The 27844-nt window shown below is 37.3% G+C and overlaps 1 protein-coding gene across 4 annotated transcripts in view; it reads right to left on the reverse strand.

The window, feature by feature from the left end:
• The window catches only part of LOC124359840, a 119979-nt gene that overhangs the window by 24730 nt on the left and 67405 nt on the right, over positions 1–27844 (reverse strand). Inside the window, exon 3 of one of the 4 annotated variants that reach the window (XR_006922192.1) lies at positions 17143–19320. The exons of the other annotated variants lie outside the window; for them this stretch is intronic. The gene's annotated coding sequence lies outside the window, so the exon portion shown is untranslated. Of the gene's footprint in view, positions 1–17142; positions 19321–27844 lie in introns of those variants that run through there. 4 annotated transcript variants of the gene reach the window in all.

Consider the following 27844-nt stretch of genomic DNA (forward strand, 5'->3'; position numbering starts at 1 on the left):
GTTAGAACGTAAGTAAGATTGTGAATGAGGTTAAAAGTGTAAATGTCTACAATACGATTGATTGAGTTGCAATATAAACATTTTTATTGTGCAATACAGTTAGTTATTTAAGACAATTTTGTATACTTTTTTGTAGTACACAGATTCTAAGCATTTCTTGAAAATAGGATTTAATATTTGCAATATAAAATTAAGATTATTTTAACAATTTTATAAGTTTATTCCTCTTCGTCTGCACACGAAGACAAAAAAATAACCTGATGGTTACATTAGTTTACTACGTTCACTCATCAATAACCGAATGGTCTATCTAAAACCTAAATTGGTGAATGGATGTGTATTGGTTAGATTGTTTTGTAAATGGAATTTAATTTTAAACAAACCTAGTCAAAAGTGACGAAGTCTTTATTCTATAGGCCTATTCAACATATCACCGCGATCCATAGTGCGTATACCTAGTTATAGGGAATAACAAGGTTTAACTAAAGTCTCAAGTTAGGTCAACGCGTAGATGAATTCATAAACACAAGCATTAATAAATGAGAAATGCGCTAAATGGTCTCAGACTCAATTTCCGTGGCCGTAGTTCACAAGAATATACTTTATAAGATTATATGAGTTCAACCATTTATATTAAATTAGATTACATTCGAATTTGATTGTTCACTAACAACCGTTCCTAATAGAAGCATAAATATCCACAAATATCAAGTTGAAGAAGCACCCACGTGTTATATAAAATTAAGCTTCGCTTGTGTTTTGAAACATATTAACAATCTGGAAACATCACATACGAGCAAACAAGGTTTGGTTTGTACAAACTGAGTTAAGAACATTCTTATCTCATGTTATTTATCTAACCGCTGACTTTATCGCCAACCACTCAACATAATCGACAAGATAAACACACACACGCATGGTTACTGACACAAAGTAACTCCGCTCCCTGTTGCTAGTTATGCTAACGAAATTATCTATTGACTTTAGCTTATAAATAGATACTTGAAATATAACCTCCCCGATTCTAGTAGTTTAAAATTACCGGCACTGAGTCTAAATTTTACGTGTATTTTTCTGATAACTTCCTTTACACCTTTCGTTGTTCGGAACTCTGCACTGCATATACATAATTTAAGGAAATAATTTTTGGTTGTTCAATAAAGTTCCCATTTAGTTCAAACTATTAACTTTAGAGTACATTGTTTAATTGTATGAATGTTTAAATATGCATCTTAGAGTGCTAGTGGGAATAATTGTTGTAGTTATTCAGATTCTTGTTACAAAGCTACTGCAGATGGAGCATTTAAGGACCTTACCCAAGATTTATTAAGTTTTCTAATGAGTGAAATTTCGCAAAAATTTACCTTATTGTTTAACCAATTATACCCAACATTAAGTTTAGGAGTAAATCATATATATATATATACATGGCACTACACTGAATATACCTCTTTCTCAAAGATACGAGTATTTCGTTGAGGACATCCGAACATCTTGCAGATACCACGATGTTCCTGTGATGGGAACTCCTAGAACCAAGCAAGATTTCACATATTCTAGAACAATCAATAATTTCAAAATTTGACACTAATCTCTCATCATTGCCGCGTTTTACATTACATAATTGGTTAAGTAACGATGAGAGATAAGACCACGTGATCACTCTATACTTCTGAGAAGCGAATTGCTTGGACTCGGCTTGTAATGTGAAAGAAGATTTATATATATATATATATATATATATATATATATATATATATATATATTTATAAGAAGAACCTACGGGAGAAGTCTTAGTAATGCGGAATTTAGAGTGAGGACAGGAATCGCTATCTCGACTGAATCTGCTCCCTCAAAACCTAGGATTGGTAATACGTTTACGACATACGTCATTGTGCAGCTTCATTATCTGTGCTGCTTGGTCTGTGTACATGAACACCTGTTTGACACAAAAGGATGTCTTAAAACCGACATGGTCTTTAGTTGAGAATCTGTATCATTACTGGCTGGACGAGAAACCTTCTCACCCTAGAGCTAAATAATACATTCTACAGATAAGACGCTCAATATTATAATTCTCAGCCAAAATGTTGTTTTGTGACATGACCCTGGATCCACAAGACACCTAAGATAATTCTATGGAAAGCGATATTTGCCTTTGGCAGTCAACAACTGTAGTGAAACATTAGCTATTTTGGAACATATTTTAGTAAATAAAACAGGATTTTCCATTAATAAATCTATAAAAATACAAAGAGTACGAGGAAGTTGTGAACTAAACCACATGACAAATTTGTCCGAATCGGCACATTTGTTTAGTCACAACCGTTGCTTACATTAAGACACGTAAGGACGGACATTACCTACTTATTTTGAACCGATGAACCGAAAAATGAATATTTTCAGTAGAAGTAAAAATAAGTTATTTTAAATTTCACATACAGTATGGACGGAAATGAAAGTTAATATTACGGTCAACGCTACTGACACAACTGCAAAGATCCACTTCCGACAGTCACCTTGTGCTTGACATTTCATTTAACACAAGCATTCAAACGGTGTGGCAGCGGCATTATCCAGGAGCCACTACAACTTTATATCTAAATGTTACTAAATGTTTTGGCCTGTTATAATAATCGTTGACGATGTTTTTAACCTTCCTTCTAACTGCTTATACATGTTATATTAATTAACTAAGGTTTACACCTTCTTACACGTACGCATACACATACTCAATTACAGTTCTTTTTAACTTGCTTTCCTTATAATACGGATTAAGTATACAAATTAACATACTTTTACATAGAATATAGTCATATAGATGTTGATAAACAGCCGAAATAAGCCATAGTGAGTAGTTACGTAAACTACTAAATTATAGATTTCCTGTGCTATGTACTAAATTATAACCTGGACCACGCAGACACAAAATTTTGGATACTTTACTCTGAACAAGTAACGAACGTAACATATAGTTATGTAAACACTGGCCAAAAATCATTTGATTAGCATTTATTTGGGAGATTCTTTTAATTTATGATACGGAAATAACAATTAATTTATTAACTTTAACAAAGTACAATTTTGTAGGCTTGTGTGTCATCAGACTGAGTACACAAGGACAACCAACTTATAAAACCCATAATGTAAAAGCCCTACGTCAAAAGAAAATGTTTTGATAGTTTGAATAAATAATTAATGTAGATAGTGAAATCACTTGCATATGATAACAAATTAGTGTAATTATTAAAGAAACAACATGCCATTTATCAACTGTAGTGCTAATATTAACGTTGAACTACTGGCGATGTCAGACCTTGCTTGGTTGTATTTCTACGACATTCGAACAAAGGACTGGGCTGGCAGTGAATATAATGGCAGTGAACCCAAACTAACAAAGTACAATTTATCAACTGTATTGTTAATATTAACGTTGAACTACTGGCCATGTCAGACCTTGCTTGGTTATATTCCTACGACATTCGATCAAAGGACTGGGCTGGTAGTGAATAGAATGGCAGTGAACACAAACAAACAACGTGCCATTTATCAACTGTAGTGTTAGTATTAACGTTGAACTACTGGCCATGTCAGACCTTGCTTGGTTCTATTCCTACGACATTCGAACAAAGGACTGGGCTGGTAGTGAATAGAATGGCAGTGAACACAAACAAACAAAGTACAATTTATCAACTGTATTTTTAGTATTAACGTTGAACTACTGGCCATGTCAGACCTTGCTTGGTTATATTCCTACGACATTCGATCAAAGGACTGGGTTGGTAGTGAATATAATGGCAGTGAACACAAACAAACAAAGTACAATTTATCAACTGTATTTTTAGTATTAACGTTGAACTACTGGCCATGTCAGACCTTGCTTGGTTATATTCCTACGACATTCGATCAAAGGACTGGGTTGGTAGTGAATATAATGGCAGTGAACCCAAACAAACAACGTACAATTTATCAACTGTATTGTTAGTATTAACGTTGAACTACTGGCCATGTCAGACCTTGCTTGGTTCTATTCCTACGACATTCGAACAAAGGACTGGGCTGGTAGTGAATAGAATGGCAGTGAACACAAACAAACAAAGTACAATTTATCAACTGTATTTTTAGTATTAACGTTGAACTACTGGCCATGTCAGACCTTGCTTGGTTATATTCCTACGACATTCGATCAAAGGACTGGGCTGGTAGTGAATAGAATGGCAGTGAACACAAAAAACAACGTGCCATTTATCAACTGTAGTGTTAGTATTAACGATGAACCACTGGCCATGTCAGACTTTGCTTGGTTCTATTCCTACGACATTCGAACAAAGGACTGGGCTGGTAGTGAATAGAATGGCAGTGAACACAAACAAACAACGTGCCATTTATGAACTGTATTGTTAGTATTAACGTTGAACTACTGGCCATGTCAGACCTTGCTTGGTTATATTCCTTCGACATTCGATCAAAGGTCTGGGCTGGTAGTGAATAGAATGGCAGTGAACACAAAAAACAACGTGCCATTTATCAACTGTAGTGTTAGTATTAACGTTGAACCACTGGCCATGTCAGACCTTGCTTGGTTCTATTCCTACGACATTCGAACAAAGGACTGGGCTGGTAGTGAATAGAATGGCAGTGAACACAAACAAACAACGTGCCATTTATCAACTGTAGTGTTAGTATTAACGTTGAACTACTGGCCATGTCAGACCTTGCTTGGTTATATTTCTACGACATTCGAACAAAGGACTGGGCTGGTAGTGAATATAATGGCAGTGAACCCAAACAAACAACGTACAATTTATCAACTGTATTGTTAGTATTAACGTTGAACTACTGGCCATGTCAGACCTTGCTTGGTTATATTCCTACGACATTCGATCAAAGGACTGGGCTGGTAGTGAATATAATGGCAGTGAACACAAAAAAAACAACGTGCCATTTATCAACTGTAGTGTTAGTATTAACGTTGAACCACTGGCCATGTCAGACCTTGCTTGGTTCTATTCCTACGACATTCGAACAAAGGACTGGGCTGGTAGTGAATAGAATGGCAGTGAACACAAAAAAACAACGTGCCATTTATCAACTGTAGTGTTAGTATTAACGTTGAACCACTGGCCATGTCAGACCTTGCTTGGTTCTATTCCTACGACATTCGAACAAAGGACTGGGCTGGCAGTGAATATAATGGCAGTGAACACAAAAAAACAACGTGCCATTTATCAACTGTATTGTTAGTATTAACGTTGAACTACTGGCCATGTCAGACCTTGCTTGGTTATATTCCTACGACATTCGATCAAAGGACTGGGCTGGTAGTGAATAGAATGGCAGTGAACACAAAAAAAAACAACGTGCCATTTATCAACTGTATTGTTAGTATTAACGTTGAACTACTGGCCATGTCAGACCTTGCTTGGTTATATTCCTACGACATTCGATCAAAGGACTGGGCTGGTAGTGAATAGAATGGCAGTGAACACAAAAAACAACGTGCCATTTATCAACTGTAGTGTTAGTATTAACGTTGAACTACTGGCCATGTCAGACCTTGCTTGGTTCTATTCCTACGACATTCGAACAAAGGACTGGGCTGGTAGTGAATAGAATGGCAGTGAACACAAACAAACAACGTGCCATTTATCAACTGTAGTGTTAGTATTAACGTTGAACTACTGGCAATGTCAGACATTGCTTGGTTCTATTCCTAAGACATTCGAACAAAGGACTGGGCTGGCAGTGAATAGAATGGCAGTGAACACAAACAAACAACGTGCCATTTATCAACTGTAGTGTTAGTATTAACGATGAACTACTGGCCATGTCAGACCTTGCTTGGTTCTATTCCTACGACATTCGAACAAAGGGCTGGGCTGGTAGTGAATAGAATGGCAGTGAACACAAACAAACAACGTGCCATTTATCAACTGTAGTGTTAGTATTAACGTTGAACTACTGGCAATGTCAGACATTGCTTGGTTCTATTCCTAAGACATTCGAACAAAGGGCTGGGCTGGTAGTGAATAGAATGGCAGTGAACACAAACAAACAACGTGCCATTTATCAACTGTAGTGTTAGTATTAACGTTGAACTACTGGCAATGTCAGACATTGCTTGGTTCTATTCCTAAGACATTCGAACAAAGGGCTGGGCTGGCAGTGAATAGAATGGCAGTGAACACAAACAGACAACGTGCCATTTATCAACTGTAGTGTTAGTATTAACGTTGAACTACTGGCAATGTCAGACATTGCTTGGTTCTATTCCTAAGACATTCGAACAAAGGGCTGGGCTGGCAGTGAATAGAATGGCAGTGAACACAAACAAACAACGTGCCATTTATCAACTGTAGTGTTATTGTTTTGTAAAGAAGCCCGATCCAGAGAGAGTTTTGATGGATGACGCGGATAAATGTCTGGTCAGGAAACTGTATCATATTTCTTTTTTAAGACACCAAGTGGTAACGTTAACTAAGCCGTACCTTGACAGTTAACACCACAAAATAACAACAAATTGATTAAATTATACAAACTTGGTAAAGCCACTAAAAAGCATTACCGCAAACAATTTTTTTCACTTTTTAAAGTTAGTTAATTGAATATTAAAAATGCACTGATTTACTAAAAACCCATTTATATTTAATGAATTCAGCATCAAAAATGAAAGTATTACAAAGTTTTATTCAACAATTACTTTTGTTTAATCTGTGTATATACGCAATTTAGTAATCAATTAAAGACATTTTGTAATCTCTACATAAGACAATCATAAGACAATCTAACTCACCTACAATTTAATATGCGAGTCTGTAAGCACAAAAACCTGTAAGAATCCAATCCAGTGAAAAGTTGCAAAAATACATGTTAAAAAACAACATAGTTTTTTATTGTTTATGTTTTCCATGAGAAGTTTAACCTTCATCAAATATAAATGTAAATGTAGGTGAATTTGGATTCCTTTGATATAATAGCTCAATTAAGTTAAGTATTATTGAATGTTTAATTATGGAACATAAAGTTGCACTCAACTAAGATTTGTTCGTTATAACTAAAAAACTACGAGATGTGTAAAAATGCTTTTAAAGGTTATTTTGAAAAGTCGTCTCTGTCATGATGCACTTACGAAAAGAATAAGCTTCACTCACAATAAGCTGTCTGTATTCTTGCCTTTCACTCTTGCCTACGTCCTGCCCTAGGCCCTTCCATTTGGTATTTATTAGCTACGTACTTTAGTAAATTCTTAAAGCAATCTCAGATTGTTGCCTTACTAACTTTCCTACATGCAAATTTTGTAGTTACACCACACGTATTCATCGATATGAAAAATCATGAATATGTTGGCAGGATTAAAATAACTAATACCTTATGTGTGAATTATTATGAGATGCACTGCACTCGTATAGATAATAATTGGAAAACTTGTTTTCACCATAAACTTATCAAACGAAGGTGTTTAGGGCTATCATCGGTACAATCTGGTTAGTTTGACGACTACAACATACTAATTATAACTTGGAGCACACAGATATGAAGGGATAGGGTGGGACCGAGATCCTCTGCAAAACGTTGGAAATGGGTGGATAGGTCAGTCAGTAGCAAACTTCCTCAACCAACTTTAGATTGAAAACTAACTTTCCTCTGGGCGCTGAGAGAATGTTAATTGTTTCGGTTGGTTGAAACTTAACAGGTTGTTAATGTTCATAAGTATACAAAAAATGAGATCGTTATACCAACCGCTCCTTCTATACACTGGACGTGTATAATACGTAACAAATGTTTGAATCTGGTTATATAAGTACCATGGCGGCTTATGCCACATTCACGTAAATAATACGGCACATTTTACAAAACACGTGTGCCAAACATACTAGTTGGAGACACTATCGCTCTTCCATGTAGCTTATACGCACTGAGGGGCACGATGACGGCGGAAAAAATGACGAAAGTTGAGCACCTTGTACCTACTACATTTATACGAGACTGTCTTTTTGTAAAAAACACATCACTAAATTCCCTATTTTCAGGGGTTTCTTCATGTTACATAAGTGTTCTTTGTTTAAAGTGTATTTTTGACGATGGAAGGATTGTGAAGGAAACAGACTTTTTCAGACATTTTGCATCGTTCAGTGAAACAAATAATCAGTAGCACTACGTTTCGAGACCTGCAATCTGATCTCTTCTTCAGGCAAATAACTAACCTAACACATAATTATAAACTAGGTTAAAATAGGACTTCCTGACTTAGTCGTGTGACAACGCTCTGGTATGATTTGTTTATTATTATAAATGTCCGGACAAATCCTGTTTCCTTCACACACGAGTTTAACGAAGCAACACAAAAATACAGGATATGTTACAGAAGCATCTTACAATTAATGTACTAAATAGGATGTGTTAGTCGCACGTTTCTCGTATCACAAGAAATGCAAGTATTGCATTAAATAACGGTACACCCGATATTTAGCAATAAGTTTTAGATTTTAATACTGAAATCTAGAAAGTACTAGAAAAGGGGAGAAACCTCACAAGAGGTACATTTACAAAAAGTTAATTGAAATTTTACCTAAGATTGCTATGGTATTAATAATAGTAGATTTATTTTAAATGTAGTTTTTCCAAACAAAAAATCCAAAATTATCATTCCGTAGGTGAGAGCTGAGAGCTGATATAAGAGGCGGTTTACGGCACTGGTGTAACGGAGGTCCTCGAAGGAACAAGATTAACCAGAACCAAAAGAGGGTTGAAGGTCACGCCCGGATGTAGGCAGTTCTATGTTCTGCCCAAAAAACTCTGCACACAAGATCATTTGTTTGTGATTTTTCACCTATATACAGCCGATCTCAAATAGGCTAACGAAATTGTGACCAAACAGGAGATCGTGGAAAGCTGAAAACTAAAATGAAACGTCTTTATAGTACAAAATAAGGGTAGGTGCACCTAAGCACACGTTATTCGGTTGTTTTTATCGAATGGTTAAATGTTTTATCCGAAGGAATAATTCGATCTTAAAATTTATTTAACTTAGCATATGGTTTAATTTAATTAATTTTAATGTAAACAATAAAAAGCAAGAAGTAACTAATATTTTGAGACTTTGAAAATGGCGATGAATATGAGGAAAATATGTGAGATATTTCTGACAAGTGACGAGATTTGTTTAAGTGGCTTCAACATGTGGGCTTGGGTCCTTGTACCCATGGGGAGAATTCTTTCCTCCATTTCACAAAAGCGGTTACTCATTGATATCAAGCTGGACAAGTTATATGCTGTAAGGTTTCTTTGATATACTGTAAGTCTAGGTCATAGTAAAAGTTGGTTTTGTTGTTTTGTAATGTTAATGTTAAATTTATGTTTTAAAAATTGTACTAGATTCTTCTTGTTATTGTAATGTATTAAAACTTACTGTGTACAATAATTGATACATATCGAGTTGGATAATATATCAAATTGTGCAATAAAAACAACCCATTAACGAGTGTTAAGTCTTCCTTAAATAATTCACGTTTATTAGCATGGGGAAAATTTAAGTACAAAACTAGTTCGATTCTTTAGGTGGAAAAAATAAATGAGTTAATTAGAAGAAACCACACCTGCAAATATAATATATTAGCCGTGAAGTTTACAAATAACAAACAAGTATAAATTGGAATAAAAGTTTCTGATGCAAAAATCTTATACTTTAAACGTAATATTACTTTATATTAGGTAATACTTGTAAGTATAGCGTATAATTTTCACGCTCGAAATGAGAAAAACAGGCGCACATTTTACGAAATATTAATGTAAGAAGATCACGAATTATAAATGCGAAAGTGAGTTTCGGTTAAGTCATAACACCCTATTCTACCGATTTTACTGAAATTTTATATAAACATTCTTAGGGTCCCCGGTTAACATACAGGTATATTCTTATTTAGAAAATAGGTTGTTCATATGTTGTGCAATACAAATTAATCTATATCTTATAATGGCACGAAAATCTTGGAAACTAACTTTTATAAGGCGCTGAGGCTGGTGTTATATATTTCCACATTGTACGTACAGATCAGGAAGGAAGGATTGGCTAGAAACGGAAGTGTAAGAAGCGGTCTGCACCACAAGACGTTTCCGGTGCGTGCTACATCCTCATAAACCATTGACATTTTTTTTAAATAAGACTCGTTCAAATACAAACATTATTATGAAATTAATTCCTGGCTAAGAAATTTCCGACTAGAAATGTCTATCTTAAAATTATACTGTTGTATATATTGCTTTTCTATGGTATATTAAACATAGAATTAATTTTTCGAAAGCGCTAGCGTGTAGGAGAGCAAATCCGACAGCAAGTCCTGAAATATATACTATACGATTAAACTATGATACACGTTTATCTTTTTTGCTTATTAAAAACTACATACCTTAATCGATTCAACTAATTTTAAAGCGTGTTTGTCTCTTTAGGTCCAAGTAAATCAGTGCTGGATTTACAAATTGTAATTGTAAAGCCCTGGAGCATATCGTCCCCCTCTCAAATATGTTACTTGTATTAAAAATTATAATTGATTAAGTATATCATTTACTTGTTATATAAAGAGTATTAGATTAACTTCTAATCAAACTTATAGATTGAAAAGTGTGAAATGTGTTGACTATTTAGAACGTATATATAAATTAGAAGTTGTGTTTTGCTAGTGAAATTTTATAATAGGCCTATCGTGTTTTACAGTATTAGAACTCACATAACTGTACTTACGATGTATCGTATTTTCTGAAACCTTAAGTTTAGACGCAGTTCGAATGATATTTGCTAGTATCTAGAAATTTTTATAACGTCAGCTATTTCTTTAAATTTTCATAAAATCAAATGAGAACTTTTCAGTTTAAAACAATTTAAGGTATTATATATATATATATATATATATATATATATATATATATATATATATTAGTTTAGCGTTTAGAGATATAAGAAAAACAGTATACAAACTTTTTCTTATGTCGATAACAAAAAAAATTATGGTTTATGGAGCATTTCAACTAAACGGCAACTATCACAATTTACATCTCCGACACTTAGAAGCCACTTGCTTACAACCAAATGTTCATACAAGATAGATTCCAGTTAACTGCTTTTGAGTACGTAGAAATTAATAGAATTATGTAAAAAGTTGTTTCTAATGTATCATCTTAACAATTTCATTCTTGACCGGGTGCACAGTGGGGAAAACGGCAATCTAGTAGGACAAAAGTTCTAAGTCATAAACAAAGGTCGTTAAACGCAATTTTATGGATTGTTTGGCTTAGATAATACCATTTAATACCTTTTGAATGTTATATACGGTAAACTGCTTTCAGTAATAGTTTTTTATAGTAAAATAATAAACAAACTAAAACTGTTTCATACAAAATTAAAGTCTAATTAAACACCAAAAGTTAGCCAAATAGTAACTTTGTTGGTTGATTTTATACGGTTTACAATGTGATATTTAAATAATAAATACTTTTAACCGATTCATGTTAATGGAATCAACATGAAAGTATCGTAACTTCAAATATGATACTTTAAAAAGAAGTCCAACATTCTTTTACCTCTGCAACTCAACTCAATCATCAAATTCAATTTTCGAGGACACATTTTCTGACATGCATTCACTTCATAGTCTAAATCAGTTTTATGATTCACATGTCGAGTAACTGTTCTTCTGTAACATTATATGTGAGATATAAGAGGGTCTGATGAAAATAGCAGGGCATGGAACAAGTCAGTTAATTGAATTACTCGAGATGATTTCCTTGCATTAAACTCTCTGCATCTCCTTAAATCTTTATTCCTGGAATCGAGTGCTTCTTTTGAGATTATTCCGATCGGAAAAATTGCTCGGTGAAATCAGACCCATGAATCAATAGTTTATGAAGACTCGATGGCATGCAATACCATGGGTATAGGTTAATGAAGAGTTTTGCTGTCTCAGTTGAGTATCCACATTATGATACGCTTCTACATTAATTGCTCTTCCACTTGACAAGATCTTCAGAATCATAGCAAATCTCTTTATGCATTTTTTTTATCTACTCCAGTTATCTTGGAAGCCATATCGTACTGTGCAAAGAACCTTCTTCTACTGTCCGTCATTTGTAGTGCCATGGCTTTCTTTAGGTATGTCTCCCAGCAAACCTAACACTTTCTTGAGTTCGTCTTGTATATGTTCCTTCCTTTCTTTCTACTGGGGTTTTTCAGTTTAGTCTCTAATTTGCCAACTTCTAATCTATATACGATATGTGCAAAATCGTATAGACATCGAACACATTCATGTAGCGTAGATAGGCCGTATTCGTATCTACCACTTTCACTTACTTTTTCCAAAGCGCTGATAAATCAGTCATTGTTTTCGGGATCGCCCCACTTATTCCACATGTCTGAGTGGATTAGTCAGTTAGAGCTCCATAGTTTTTGCCATCAATCATGTCAACTTAAAAGTGGATTCAACCATCACTTCAGTTCCGAGAAAGTTTACAGAGGTGGGAATTAGTTGAGCTCTTTGGTCCTCCATATACTTTACTTCACTAACACCAAGATCGGGTGACTCCTAAAACAAAACTCTCAATGGTCGAAAAATGTTGTAAAGGCAGGCGTAGGATTTCGCCATAGTACTTGGTAATTTACTTTATTTCTAATTGAAGGGGAACAATGCACACAATGAACAATAAGGAGTCAATGGCCTTGTTCGAGTTAAAGTTTTGTTTATACATCGAATGGCTTGAGCTGCCATCGAATTTACATTTAAAAATCAGTTTCAAGCTCGTTATGGTTTTGTAGGTTGGGTAAATATTTGTATTATACATTTTAGCTCCCATCTACATTAAAGTGTAAGAATTCCTAGTGAAACGGCCATCGACATATAATGCAAAAGCTTCTTTAGGATTACACTTTTCCGGTGCTTTTGAAGGTGTCATTAATTTCTTAATATTTGCAGCCTCATTGGGGTCTGTTATTTCCTTAGAAATTCTCGCCACATCTCGATTACCACTTACATACAAACTAGTACCAGCCGCGAATATAGGCTCATCGACTGTAGCAGTTTTTTCGTCCAGTTTGAAAGTCCAGTGTTTATTTCTAACGTTCCAGCAGTTTGACATGTATAACTGCTGGTTTTTTCTTTGTTTTTTTTTATTAACAAAGAAAATGAATTTTAAATTTTACCATCCAGCAACCCGGATTCAAATTCAACAAATCTTTTATATACTCTGAAATATTTTTTCATTTAGAATTACATTTACTAGTGAACTGCTGAAATTTCGCTTTAAATTAAGTTAAACAATGTTCTTCAGCGTCAGTATGTTCTAACTAAACAAGTACAAACTCCAAAACGTCAAAATTGTTTGGATCAGTTGTGTTTTTTCCTCTCCATACTTCAAATAACATGGAAGTACTCCCTAATAAGGGAAACCGCACATAAAAAATATTTAGTTGCAGATGGCTGCACAAAACAAGCTTTTAATATTAGAAAAGGACATTCCAAAGGTAATGTACAAAACATTTTCAGATCGAACGCGGGCGGACGTCAAAGTATAGGAAAGTATTTAAATTGTTAGAACTATGAAATGTAAGTTTTTGAAACGCTATTAAAGCAAGTAATAAAGCATGCATTTACACAAATCTTGTTAAATTTTCCCTACCTTTCAAAGGCTTTTCTTCCATAATAGAAGAAATAATCCAGATTAATTGTTCATTTTATATTCAAGCGAACGTTTAAACTTACTGAAAATATCCGTTAAAAACTAGCAAGTAAAATGTTCTACATGTGCCGAGCTACTGACTAACTATGCACTGAAATAAAGAGTTGTAAACTGATTTTTATGTCGAACAGACTACCTGTATAGGTTCTTTAGGTCATTGCTAGCCACAAATCAGACCTCCAGTTTTAGACTTTGGTCCAGCTAAATAGGAGGAAATTCCCACTGTGGAGCGGTTAGAAAAATTCGGCATTAGACAAGTTACGCATATCTTAAAGTGATTATCTTGGGCGTGTAATTTTGTGTAATCTAGACAACGACATTCGAATTCGTCGGTTATTTTGCGTACGTTAGATGTTAACCTTTATTGTCTTTTATATAGAAAGATATCTTTCAATACTTTCGGATTTGAGAATTAGATCGAAAATAAATTATAGAGATTTATTTCACGATGACAAAATGTGACTATGAAGTTTTAGTCCACTTCTCTAAATTTCCGGTTGAAAACTTTGACATTAGAGCTACTGCGCGAGACCATAACATTTTTACTGCCAAAAAACTTGCGTGTACAATATAGTAAATTGTGCCAAATTACAATATTACATAAGAGATTGGTGAGACAGTCACTCTTTGCCACGCGGTAGAGAATGTTTAATGTCAAATTCCATGTTTAGGTGTGACACCTCATTCGGCACGTCTCAACCCGCGTCTAGTGATATATCTGGTACCGAGTAAATAGTTAATGAAACAATTCCCACTTCTGTAAAGCAAAGTAAAATTTGTCTTATTTATTGTAGCGAGGTAGGAGTACGTCACACCAAGTGTCGCGTAACAGTTTTCGCTAAGGTTGCTTTCAATATTTCTAGTCTATAGCTGATTCGATTCCCGAAATATCCTGCTGACAGGTAGATAGACAAACTTACAAAAAAGAAACTAACACGAAAATGACGCAGAGCCAGATTTTATTGTTGGAGATGCACCGTCTATGTAGAAATAAATTTCATGTAAAAGTTAAAGTCTGCGGATGAAATAACTTTTCTCGAGATCTCCTCTCATGATATATTTACGTTTTTGTTCATTGGGTTAGATTCCATAGCTTTACTCATAGAATAATATTTTTAGTGAGCTAAGGAGGGTACTACAACGTAAGAGTGCGCTGAGATCCAATCTTGTTCAACATTGACTTTTAAAACACTATTTTTATTCTTTGAACATAATGCCAAATGTTAAAATTTCATACGTTTGTACTCAGTTTGTTTACAAATTTATGTCCTCATTGCCATCATAGTTAAACATAAGACCAATTTTAAAAATATTAGCTAATGATCAGCCAGATCCTGTGGAGTGACATGCACGATCATCAAACTCTCTATTGACCATTTATATATAAACGTTCATGCAATACTTAGTGAACGTCTATAATAGGTCAGATCGTTTACGAGATATGAAGCGAACACACAGGCAGGCAGAAGATCAATTTATTTCCCTGCCCCTCGATTAGTAGGCTTGGCTAATGCTCAGCCAACAATTAGAATGTATAGAGATTTGAACGTATGTTATATGTATGTTTAAATAAAAGAGAGCTTGAAAGAATCGGGTTGAAATGTTTGTTTTGGTTGGAAAGATTGAAGATAGCATACCGAAAATACGTGTGTGGGAGATAAGTTCACTCCACGCAGTGTTTTACCATTCTTGTGTATTTGCATATAAAGGATTTATTATATTCGAACTCCAAAACTAACACCAACCTCCATAACATCCTCTGTAATTATATTTCAAAAGATACAACTGTTCAAACAACGAAAAAGATAAAACGTTCAAATATTTAAACAAATCAAAACAAACAAAAAAAACCAGAAGCCTTAATGAATTTGTAACTAGGACCATCAACAGAATTATGTAATGTTGCGTTGGATATGGTGGTGATACCTAGAATCGCACTGCCAACAGATATTCCAGTGACTTATAAGGTTTCAATAGTACATATTTAACGTGGATTTACACTAATAAACCAAATAATCACCTGGCACTAGGGTTTAGCTATAACAAATGATAAATTCTTCAAAACGATTATCATTGAACTGGCGTTTTTTTCGACAATAAGCTATACGATTTTACTATAAATATCAAGTTAAAATTATATAATAAGTGCCGACTGTCACAAAATTTCTTTCCCCCATCAATCCTTCTGGATGCACCCTGAACTTACATGCACAACCAACGTTAAAAGCACGTAAGGGCTGGTTTGGCTTATGTATTGAAAATTCAGCGGCATAAGCCTTTGATCCCTACGTTAACTTTTAAAATTTAGAATAGAAATTGTAAGTGTTTATTTTATAATAAAATTGAAAAATACACCTTTTTATAAAGTGGCAAACAGTATTACCATTTTAAACTCTCCATAACACAAATATGTTTCCAAACAAACATGCTAGTTTAATAATGGATCTTTCTTTAAAGCACATCTCACTGAATCAGAAGAATGATTATTTTAAATACCTTAAAATAGAAATAACTTTAGAAATAACGATGGAATTCACCTATTTTTCAGTTGAAACATATTTCCTGATATTATGATTTAACTCGAAGGAGAAATATTAACAAAATACAACTTTAAAAAAAATCTAGGTCTATTGAATTATATATCATTCAATATTATTTTCTAGTAAATCTCATGCGGCTAGCTTCAATGGACCAATACAGGCTTAGCCGGCAATTCGTACCGAATCCATTCATACACCGCATATAGAATAAAACCTCTCAAATATATCCCAGAACGTAGAATGAACGGATTGCACTATATAGTGATAACGAGTCGGGCCCCGGGGTTTACTTGGGTGGCAACAAGCCCCAATCTCGCCCCTGCACTGAACGCGTTTTATACGATTTGTCAGTTAACGGCTTAAATTTGCAATATATTATTAAGTTCTGTGGGTTATTTTATAGGAATAGATAAATAGATTCACCAATCAAAATATAAAAACATGAAGTAATAATTTTAACTCTCGGTGTCCATAGAAATGTATTTTTATTTATTTTTAATTCTGTCTGTAATAAAAGTAGGTGAAGATATTTGTCTACTTTCGGGAAGAAAACTCAATTAGTGAGAACGTTGTACATAACAGCATAAATTTCTTTTTTTTGCGCTATCACAAATTCTGGTAACACCTGCGCTGGTTGTGTGGACATTGAAAAGAGGACTTGGAGATCAAGTCTTCTGTATTCTTGACCCCCTCAAAATGAATGTATTATAGACCAAAAAGTAACATTTGAGGCTCGCCACCATCACTATAGTATACTTAAAGAATATGAGAAAAAATAAAATGTGTGTGTGTGTGTGTGTGTGTGTGTGTGTGTGTGTGTAATAAAAACTAAGTTGTTAAAAAGTTGAAAATATATTATGTTATTTTTAAAACTTAAGAGTTGGGGTAGGCATGTATGTTTTACATCCACAAAATACATTTGTGTCCCTAGTTGCATTTCTCTGCCTGTATTCAAACTAATTTACCACGTTTATGCAATAAAAGTTATGTTAATGAAAAAAAAAAAAAACTGAAACAGCGCATCAGTATATAAACCGACACTGTGAATATCTGTGCCGTATCTAAATATTCAATTCATTTCAACTTCGGGAAGAGAAAAAAGTCAGAAGGACTCAAGACAGGCGAATAAGGAGGTCGAGGAGTCACAGGAACGTTTTTGTTGGCAAAAAACTTGTTTATGGAAATTGCTGTGTGACAAGGAGCATTATCGTGATGCAACAACCACTTGTTCTTGGCGTTTGGTCTTACACGAATGACCCTTTTCGGAGTATTTCAAGAGTGTTGATTGACCATTTAGCATTGATGGCTTCTTTGTGGACGATTCCGTGAATATCAAAAAACAAACCAGCATGCATTTGATTTTCGACTTCCATCCTTGCTTTTTTGGGAATTGGAGAAGTTGAAGTGTGCCACTCCATGCTCTTGGCTTGATTTCAGCATCGTACTCAAACACCCAAGACTCGTCACCAAATGAAATGGTTCAGAAAATTGGGGTCATATTCAATCGAATCCAAAATTCAAGGCACCTTTCCTTTCAGATGTTCTTCTGGTCTTGTGAAAGGTTTTTTGGAACTACTTTTGTGTAGATTTTTCTCATCCCCAATTCATTGGTCAAAACTTGATGAACGTTGGTGTGAGTCAAATTTAACTTTTACCCGACCATTCTGACTGTCAACCGACAATATGAACTCAAAAATCCCGGATTCTGTTGACATTTTCAACGGTTCTTGAAGGCTTTCCGCTTTGAAACAAAACCTGATAGCATAACGTTGCTCTAAATTGATGTCACTCATTTTTAGAACAGAGTACAAAAAACTGTTTCACAAACTAAACACAATCGCTACGTACAACCAAATGACATGAGCGAGATCAAACTACTACTGAAGGTGGATTACATGTTCCTCGACAACCCCTCCAACCCCAGCCAATTCATTGTTACCAGATCAAACGTAACATTGCCAGCCTCATTACTCATTTTACATACCTCGTATATTGGTTTAGAAATACTGTTTGAAACTCTGATTTGGAAAACAAAAATCATTGATTATTTTTTTATGTATAAAATTAAATATTTACTATATCTAGTGAACATCATCACTATTAGATTTGCGCTACATCTCATTAGCAGCGTTCCGAGAAATAGTGGACCTGAGAGCAATTTATTGACTTATACGGGATCTGATGATCACCTATAAATATATTGTATTCAGCTTCTTTGGGGATTATTGACCTCATTTGGATACTCAATCCATTGAAAGTTAAGCTTTGAATGTCTCCAGCTTCAGTGATGAATTTCATTGTTAAGGGAAAAAGACATTATTCTGGATGTAACAGTAACTGCAGGAGACATCGATGAGGCAAAAGCGATGGTTTGATTAGGCTTGTTAATTTGAATAGGTTTGAACCAGAACGTTTTACAATGGTGGTAGGAAGAAATCTCTTCGTTTTAGGTTTAGGTTGAATGGGGGAATTTCAGGCCAACATACGAGGTTTCAACCATGCCATCCATTATCTCTACGGAGCAAATTTGCCACACAAGATGCCTAAAATACGAAATCAAAGATCCAAGGCTCTGTGTAATATTCATTCCAAAATGCTGCCCTGACAGTATTTTAGATTGATGGTTTTATATATTTAGTTTTTCACCTATCATATTAGGGATGTTGGAGAAATTTATGTAGATCCTGGGGAAATCCTCTGTTCAACGAGGAACTAAAACTAGTTGTTGTTCATTGACCGCACTGTAGTGGTTCTAAAAGTACTGCTGGCTTGCCTACAGCTAATGCTTAAGATATACAAGTTAAGAACAGATGATTTAAGCATTTAGGGCAAACTTTATAAAAGACTTTTTAGTTTTTATTTTACTTAATTTGTCAATTAAATAATTAAGAAAATATAAACACACATTCATTCTACAGTTTATAGGAATTTAGACCATAGAACACCAATATAAGAGAAGCACACACCACCACGGCTTATAGCACTAGATTTAACTGCAAGAAAGGCAAGAACTACTTACATACGACCCCAAGGCAATCGACACAGAACAGCTTACCTAAGGCAAAACAGAATCTATATACATTTATGCTTTATACAAAACAAACACCTAAATAAAAATAAACACTGTTAACAGCAATGCAAGAGGTCAGTTGGTGAAAGTAACAGTGTGATATTGGGAACATTAGTGCGGACACAGCAGGTTTGACCTTGCACAAGCCGATACGTTCCAATGTAATAACGAATACAGAACTAAATACAGGCAATATCTACAAATGTTTTAGTCGTGACTGAAGAGTCAAGATTTAAATTAAATAATATTGTGCACGCAACAGCATAATACAATAAGCTAATAGTTAAGTGTGAAGGAAAAGCTACATTATGTCAATTACTAGTCAAACTTAAAAATGTTAAGAAATGAGCAAATTAGAAAAGCCAAACATATTATACAGGGTGTACAAAAAGAGAGTCACAAACTTCTATGGTTGATAGTATTCATAGTTTCAAACAAAAATGTCACATAAACATAGCAGCTCGTTTAGCAGCTAGCCACCATATTGTATTTGTTACAGAGAAATCATTATCTCTAAAACTAGTTAAGCTAAAGAAACCAAATTGGGCACATAAATTTTAATAAAAAGAAGAAAATTAAGAAGAATAATTGTATTATTTTCTTTAATATTAACAAAATGGCGTCTAAGACAAAAACAAAACCAGAATATTTATCAAAGATTTAATAGACATCGAGTACCTCAGCAATTGTATTACAATTCCAACAGTACTTGTTTGAATGAAAATCGTCAATGCATAAGCGAGCACAACCGCTTTAAAGATACGCTTGCACAAGCCAGGAGCAACAATTTGATACCTCTTAACTGTGAAATGTGTAGTCATGTGACCAGTTTTTGACACCCTTTTGTGGACACCATACAAGATATAACAACACGAAACACTTCGAATAGTAACAAATAATAGAAATTTAATATTATAAACTTTATTTTTAATATTGAGGTTTAATTAACATAAATTTAGAAAATCCATGACAAAACCTGTGGTTTAAAGTAGAGAGTATAAAGATATACGGCTAAAATAGACGACGCTTGGCACAAAGGACAGACTGCGTATAGACAAAGACTATGATTATTTTCCTCGAGGGGTGTGAAAAAAAACACAAATATTAGTATTTAAAAATATTCTAAACTTGCACAAAGGGACCAGATAACATACAACATATTAACTCTATGTTTATCCCGAGCTATAAAGAGAACTTTACCATCTAGAATGAAGAGACGTAGGAGAGTTATAAGTGTTATTATACTAAACTTGGGACAAACACCTAAGGGTATATAGAAATAATGACTCTATCTAACTTTAGGCACTTGACGAGACTACAAGTGTGAGGATCGCTGCTAAGATATCTTGATTGGTTACCCGTTGTCAGTTGACGTAATATAAGGTAGTAACGACGGCGCAGGAGTGTCACAGTTGTTTATACTGGACTAGGGTCGAACTGAGAGTTTGCACAACAGTCACTCTACTAACACTGGAATACACGTTAGTATGGGAGAAGGCGTAGAAGGAGTGTCACAGTTGTTTATACTGGACTAGGGTCGAACTGAGAGTTTGCACAACAGTCACTCTACTAACACTGGAATACACGTTAGTATGGGAGAAGGCGCAGGAGTGTCACAGTTGTTTATACTGGACTAGGGTCGAACTGAGAGTTTGCACAACAGTCACTCTACTAACACTGGAATACACGTTAGTATGGGAGAAGGCGTAGAAGGAGTGTCACAGTTGTTTATACTGGACTAGGGTCGAACTGAGAGTTTGCACAACAGTCACTCTACTAACACTGGAATACACGTTAGTATGGGAGAAGGCGCAGGAGTGTCACAGTTGTTTACGCTGGACTAGGGTCGAACTGAGAGTTTGCACAACAGTCACTCTACTAACACTGGAATACACGTTAGTATGGGAGAAGGCGTAGAAGGAGTGTCACAGTTGTTTATACTGGACTAGGGTCGAACTGAGAGTTTGCACAACAGTCACTCTACTAACACTGGAATACACGTTAGTATGGGAGAAGGCGTAGAAGGAGTGTCACAGTTGTTTACGCTGGACTAGGGTCGAACTGAGAGTTTGCACAACAGTCACTCTACTAACACTGGAATACACGTTAGTATGGGAGAAGGCGCAGGAGTGTCACAGTTGTTTACGCTGGACTAGGGTCGAACTGAGAGTTTGCACAACACTCACTCTACTAACACTGGAATACACGTTAGTATGGGAGAAGGCGTAGAAGGAGTGTCACAGTTGTTTATACTGGACTAGGGTCGAACTGAGAGTTTGCACAACAGTCACTCTACTAACACTGGAATACACGTTAGTATGGGAGAAGGCGTGCAGGAGTGTCACAGTTTGTTTATACTGGACTAGGGGTCGAACTGAGAGTTTTGCACAACAGTCACTCTACTAACACTGGAATACACGTTAGTATGGGAGAAGGCGTAGAAGGAGTGTCACAGTTTGTTTTATACTGGACTAGGGTCGAACTGAGAGTTTGCACAACAGTCACTCTACTAACACTGGAATACACGTTAGTATGGAGAAGGCGAGGAGTGTCACAGTTGTTATACTGGACTAGGGTCGAACTGAGAGTTTGCACAACAGTCACTACTCTACTAACACTGGAATACACGTTAGTATGGGAGAAGGTGCAGGAGTGTCACAGTTGGTTTATACTGGACTAGGGTCGAACTGAGAGTTTGCACAACACTCACTCTACTAACACTGGAATACACGTTAGTATGGGAGAAGGCGTTAGAAGGAGTGTCACAGTTGTTTATACTGGACTAGGGTCGAACTGAGAGTTTGCACAACAGTCCACTCTACTAACACTGGAATACACGTTAGTATGGGAGAAGGTGCAGGAGTGTCACAGTTGTTTATACTGGGACTAGGGTCGAACTGAGAGTTTGCACAACAGTCACTCTACTAACACTGGAATACACGTTAGTATGGGAGAAGGCGCGTAGAAGGAGTGTCACAGTTGTTTATACGCTGGACTACTAGGGTCGAACTGAGAGTTTGCACAACACAGTCACTCTACTAACACTGGAATACACGTTAGTATGGGAGAAGGCGCAGGAGTGTCACAGTTGTTTATACTGGACTAGGGTCGAACTGAGAGTTTGCACAAACAGTCACTCTACTAACACTGGAATTTACACGTTAGTATGGGAGAAGGCGTAGAAAGGAGTGTCACAGTTGTTTACGACTGGACTAGGGTCGAACTGAGAGTTTGCACAACAGTCACTCTACTAACACTGGAATACACGTTAGTATGGGAGAAGGCAGAAGGAGTGTCACAGTTGTTTATACTGGACTAGGGTCGAACTGAGAGTTTGCACAACAGTCACTCTACTAACACTGGAATACACGTTAGTATGGGAGAAGGCGCAGGGAGATAGTGTCACAGTTGTTTATACTGGACTAGGGATCGAACTGAGAGTTTGCACAACACTCACTCTACTAACACTGGAATACACGTTAGTATGGGAGAAGGCGCGTAGAAGGAGTGTCACAGTTGTTTATACGCTGGACTAGGGTCGAACTGAGAGTTTGCACAACAGTCACTCTACTAACACTGAATACACGTTAGTATGGGAGAAGAAGGTGCAGGAGTGTCACAGTTGTTTACGATGGACCTAGGGTTCGAACTGAGAGTTTGCACAACAGTCACTCTACTTAACACTGGAATACACGTTAGTATGGAGAAGGCGTAGGTAGAAGGAGTGTCACAGTTGTTTTATACTGGACTAGGGTCGAACTGAGAGTTTTGCACAACAGTCACTCTACTAACACTGGAATACACGTTAGTATGGGAGAAGGTCGTAGAAGGAGTGTCACAGTTGTTTATACTGGACTAGGGTCGAACTGAGAGTTTGCACAACAGTCACTCTACTAACACTGGAATATACGTTAGTATGGGAGAAGGCGCAGGAGTGTCACAGTTGTTTACGCTGGACTAGGGTCGAACTGAGAGTTTGCACAACACTCACTCTACTAACACTGGAATACACGTTAGTATGGGAGAAGGCGCAGGAGTGTCACAGTTGTTTTACGGCTGGACTAGGGTCGAACTGAGAGTTTGCACAACACTCACTCTACTAACACTGGAATACACGTTAGTATGGGAGAAGCGCAGGATGGTGTCACAGTTGTTTATACTGGACTAGGGTCGAACTGAGAGTTTGCACAACAGTCACTCTACTAAACACTGGAATACCACGTAGTATGGGAGAAGGCTGCAGGAGTGTCACAGTTGTTTATACTGGACTAGGGTCGAACTGAGAGTTTGCACAACAGTCACTCTACTAACACTGGAATACACGTTAGTATGGGAGAAGGCGCGTGGAAGTGTCACAGTTGTTTTTACGCTGGACTAGGGTCGAACTGAGAGTTTGCCACAACACTCACTCTACTAACACTGGAATACACGTTAGTATGGAGAAGGCGCAGGAGTGTCACAGTTGTTTATACGCTGGACTAGGGTCGAACTGAGAGTTTGCACAACAGTCACTCTACTAACACTGGAATACACGTTAGTATGGGAGAAGGTGCAGGGAGTGTCACAGTTGTTTATACTGGACTAGGGTCGAACTGAGAGTTTGCACAACAGTCACTCTACTAACACTGGAATACACGTTAGTATGGGAGAAGGCGTAGAAGGAGTGTCACAGTTGTTTATACTGGACTAGGGTCGAACTGAGAGTTTGCACAACACTCACTCTACTAACACTGGAATACACGTTAGTATGGGAGAAGTGCGCAGGAGTGTCACAGTTGTTTATACTGGAACTAGGGTCGAACTGAGAGTTTGCACAACAGTCACTCTACTAACACTGGAATATACGTTAGTATGGGAGAAGGCGCAGGAGTGTCACAGTTGTTTATACGCTGGACTAGGGTCGAACTGAGAGTTTTGCACAACACTCACTCTACTAACACTGGAATACACGTTAGTATGGGAGAAGGCGCAGGAAGTGTCACAGTTGTTTATACTGGACTAGGGTCGGAAACTGAGAGTTTGCACAACACTCTCTACTAACACTGGAATACACGTTTAGTATGGGAGAAGAGTAAGGAGTGTCACAGTTGTTTATACTTGGACTAGGGTCGAACTGAGAGTTTGCACAACAGTCACTCTACTAACACTGGAATACACGTTTAGTATGGGAGAAGGTGCCAGGAGTGTCAACAGTTGTTTTATACTGGACTGACAAGGGTCGAACTGAGAGTTTGCACAACACTCACTCTAACTAACACTGGAATATCACGTTAGTATGGGAGAAGGCGCAGGAGTGTCACAGTTGTTTTACGCTGGACTAGGGTTCGAACTGAGAGTTTTGCACAACACTCACTCTACTAACACTGGAATATACGTTAGTATGGGAGAAGGCGCAGGAGTGTCACAGTTTGTTTTACGCTGGACTAGGTCGAACTGAGAGTTTTGCACAACAGTCACTCTACTAACACTGGGAATACACGTTAGTATGGGAGAATGCGTAGAAGGAGTGTCACAGTTGTTTATACTGGACTAGGGTCGAACTGAGAGTTTTGCACAACAGTTCACTCTACTAACACTGGAATACACGTTAGTATGGGAGAAGGCGTAGAAGGAGTGTCACAGTTGCTTATACTGGACTAGGGTCGAACTGAGAGTTTGCACAAAACAGTCACTCTACTAACACTGGAATACACGTTAGTATGGGAGAAGGTGCAGGAGTGTCACAGTTGTTTAGCTGGACTAGGGTCGTCGAACTGAGAGTTTGCACAACACTCACTCTACTAACACTGGAAATACACGTTAGTATGGGAGAAGGCGTAGAAGGAGTGTCACAGTTGTTATACTGGACTAGGGTCGAACTGAGAGTTTGCACAACAGTCACTCTACTAACACTGGAATACACGTTAGTATGGGAGAAGGCGTAGAAGGAGTGTCACAGTTGTTTATACTGGACTAGGGTCGAACTGAGAGTTTGCACAACAGTCACTTCAACTAACACTGGAAATACACGTTAGTATGGGAGAAGGTGCAGGAGTGTCACAGTTGTTTTACGCTGGACTAGGGTCGAACTGAGAGTTTGCACAACACTCACTCTACTAACACTGGAATACACGTTAGTATGGGGAGAAGGCGTAGAAGGAGTGTCACAGTTTGTTTATACTGGACTAGGGTCGAACTGAGAGTTTGCACACAACAGTCACTCTACTAACACTGGAATACACGTTAGTATGGTGAGAAGGTGCAGGAGTGTCACAGTGTTTATACGGACTAGGGTCGAACTGAGAGTTTGCACAACAGTCACTCTACTAACACTGGAATACACGTTAGTATGGGAGAAGGCGCGTAGAAGGAGTGTCACAGTTGTTTATACTGGACTAGGGTCGAACTGAGAGTTTGCACAACAGTCACTCTACTAACACTGGAATACACGTTAGTATGGGAGAAGGCGTAGAAGGAGTGTCACAGTTGTTTATACTGGACTAGGGTCGAACTGAGAGTTTGCACAACAGTCCACTCTACTAACACTGGAATATACGTTAGTATGGGAGAAGGCGCAGGAGTGTCACAGTTGTTTACGCTGGACTAGGGTCGAACTGAGAGTTTGCACAACACTCACTCTACTAACACTGGAATACACGTTAGTATGGGAGAAGGCGCAGGAGTGTCACAGTTGTTTACGCTGGACTTAGGGTCGAACTGAGAGTTTTGCACAACACTCACTCTACTAACACTGGAATATACGTTAGTATGGAGAAGGCGCAGGAGTGTCACAGTTTGCTTATTACTGGACTAGGGTCCGAACTGAGAGTTTGCACAACAGTCACTCTACTAACACTGGAATAAACGTTAGTATGGGAAGAAGGTGCAGGGAGTGTCACAGTTGTTTATACTGGACTAGGGTCGAACTGAGAGTTTGCACAACAGTCACTCTACTAACACTGGAATACACGTTAGTAATGGGAGAAGGCGCAGGAGTGTCACAGTTGTTTTACGCTGGACTAGGGTCGAACTGAGAGTTTTGCACACAAACACTCACTCTACTAACACTGGAATTACTACGTTAGTATGGGAGAAGGCGCAGGAGTGTCACAGTTTGTTTTATACTGGACTAGGGTCGAACTGAGAGTTTGCACAACACTCACTCTACTAACACTGGAATACACGTTAGTAATGGGAGAAGGCGCAGGAGTGTCACAGTTGTTTATACTGGACTAGGGTCGAACTGAGAGTTTGCACAACAGTCACTCTACTAACACTGGAATACACGTTAGTATGGGAGAAGGCGTAGAGGAGTGTCACAGTTGCTTTATACTGGACTAGGGTCGAACTGAGAGTTTTGCACAACACTCACTCTACTAACACTGGAATACACGTTAGTATGGGAGAAGGCGTAGAAGGAGTGTCACAGTTGTTTTACGCTGGACTAGGGTCGAACTGAGAGTTTGCCAACAACAGTCACTTCTACTAACACTTGGAATATACGTTAGTATGGGAGAAGGCGCAGGAGTGTCACAGTTGTTACGCTGGACTAGGGTCGAACTGAGAGTTTGCACAACACTCATGTCTACTAACACTGGAATACACGTTAGTATGGGAGAAGGCGCAGGAGTGTCACAGTTGTTTATCACGTGGACTAGGGTCGAACTGAGAGTTTGCACCAACACACTCACTACTAACACTGGAATACACGTTAGTATGGGAGAAGCGTCGCAGGAAGTGTCACAGTTGTTTATACGCTGGACTAGGGTCGAACTGAGAGTTTTGCACAACACTCACTCTACTAACACTGGAATACACGTTAGTATGGGAGAAGGTGCAGGAGTGTCACAGTTGTTTATACGCTGGACTAGGGTCGAACTGAGAGTTTGCACAACACTCACTCTTACTAACACTGGAAATATACGTTAGTATGGGAGAAGGCGCAGAGCAGGAGCGTGCGAGGTCGTCACAGTTGTTTACGCTGGACTAGGGTCGAACTGAGAGTTTGCACAACACTCACTCTACTAACACTGGAATACACGTTAGTATGGGAGAAGGCGCAGGAGTGTCACAGTTGCTTACGATGGACTAGGGTCGAACTGAGAGTTTGCCACAACACTCAGTCTACTAACACTGGAATACACGTTAGTATGGGAGAAGGCGCAGGAGTGTCACAGTTTGTTTACGCTGGACTAGGGTCGAACTGAGAGTTTACACAACACTCATTCTACTAAAACACTGGAATACACGTTAGTATGGGAGAAGGCGCAGGAGTGTCACAGTTGCTTACGCTGGACTAGGGTCGAACTGAGAGTTTACACAACACTCACTCTAACTAACACTGAATACACGTTAGTATGGGAGGAAGGCGCAGGAGTTGTCACAGTTGCTTACGCTGGACTAGGGTCGAACTGAGAGTTTGCACAACAGTCACTCTACTAACACTGGAATACACGTTAGTATGGGAGAAGGCGCAGGAGTGTCCCACAGTTGTTTACGCTGGACTAGGGTCGAACTAGAGTTTTACACA

Source organism: Homalodisca vitripennis, chromosome 4, assembly GCF_021130785.1.
Source record: "Homalodisca vitripennis isolate AUS2020 chromosome 4, UT_GWSS_2.1, whole genome shotgun sequence".
NCBI lineage: Eukaryota > Metazoa > Arthropoda > Insecta > Hemiptera > Cicadellidae > Homalodisca > Homalodisca vitripennis.